The 1,464-nt window shown below is 33.3% G+C and overlaps 1 protein-coding gene across 2 annotated transcripts in view; it reads right to left on the reverse strand.

Moving 5' to 3' along the window:
* The window catches only part of LOC106469084 (CCR4-NOT transcription complex subunit 2-like), a 40,779-nt gene that overhangs the window by 38,856 nt on the left and 459 nt on the right, over nucleotides 1-1,464 (reverse strand). The gene's annotated exons all lie outside the window — the stretch shown is intronic.

Raw genomic sequence — 1,464 nt, forward strand, 5'->3', positions numbered from 1 at the left:
CCCTATAGGACTTTCAATAGTAAAATTTAATGTTACACTGTAAAATGCATACTTGACTTTAATATTACTGCAATTAGAAGTTATATATTCCTGACTGTTGGTATGCAGTTTGTTTATCATAATATCACGGTCATGTCAGGGTAAGCATTGGTGTAGTGTAACTAAGAGCATAGGATGTACACACAAGGAAAACCAAGTTGAGTCAAAACATGTCTTGATTATTACAAACTCTCACTACAAGGCCGGTCAAATTGACCTATCTTATAACCATTTTGTGTTCCTGCATTTTACAGTTTAACATTAAATTCTAAAATTAAAAGTCGTGTAGGGATGATCTATGTATAGCTGTATCATCTCTATATTCTTGTTTGCATTCTTTTTGGCACTGCCATCCCTATATCATTTTACATTTACAATTATTTTTTATTACTTGCAGTATGTATAATTTTGATGCACCATAACATTTACTTGATACTATGCTTCATAACAGTTTGATACCATGTTTAAAATGTTTTACTTCTACAATTCTATGATAAAGTTCCTGAATTATATGTAAACAAAAAAAAAGGTTCCCCTATATTATTTCAATACTGCTTCAATCTTTATATCTTGGCATCCCCTAATAATTTTAAATGTATCCACCACTGGATAGGATGTGCAATAGATATAAACTTTGAAAGAGGCATTATTATTGGAGCCCCATTAAAAGGATCATCCATAAATAAAACATTGGAAATGACTGGGAAATCAAAGGCTATTGTGTCTTGAGTATATATAACTGTCATCCTAGAAAACATCACCCAATAGTGAAATGTGTGGTTAATAATGATGAGAGGTGTATCACCAATATCCCATTCTTTTCTTTTTCACAGTGAAAATATTTAACCAAATTGTATGAAATCTGGTACAAGCAGTTTGCAGTGGAATAACCTAAACACTCAATCATTGGTAAAGTATTATTGAAGCCTGTGCAGTCTAATGTAGGCTTGCCACAGCTCAACACCTGAAGGATTCCATGAACATCTGTAAAGCAGCACCCATGTCATGCAAAGTAATGCATAGAGAACTTTGGTAAATGAGGTTTGTTGTTGCATAGCTACATGTAAATCATTCATTCCTGTGGCAAGCCAATGAAATGTGTAATCAAGGTCACTGCCATCAAACTTGGACATTTTACTAGTGCTTTACTTGAAAAATTGTGAAAGGTCAAACATTTGTATCTTCAAGACTTGTAAAATCCATGCCATAAAACATTTAAGCTGTCATTTAAGTACTTGGTGAGGCATCACACTATTAGGTTGGAGTTCCTGTTATTTTGGTTGGGCATAGTGCAACAATGTAACACTATTTCTTTTTACAGAAGGGAAGTACAGTAAGCAGTAGATGATATAAAAGATATGACAAACAGCTACAGTACAAAAACTTTCAAGCTATTCAGAGTTTTATTAAGACACACACACACGC

This window comes from Limulus polyphemus, unplaced genomic scaffold, assembly GCF_000517525.1.
Source record: "Limulus polyphemus unplaced genomic scaffold, Limulus_polyphemus-2.1.2 Scaffold3290, whole genome shotgun sequence".
NCBI classification, from domain to species: domain Eukaryota; kingdom Metazoa; phylum Arthropoda; class Merostomata; order Xiphosura; family Limulidae; genus Limulus; species Limulus polyphemus.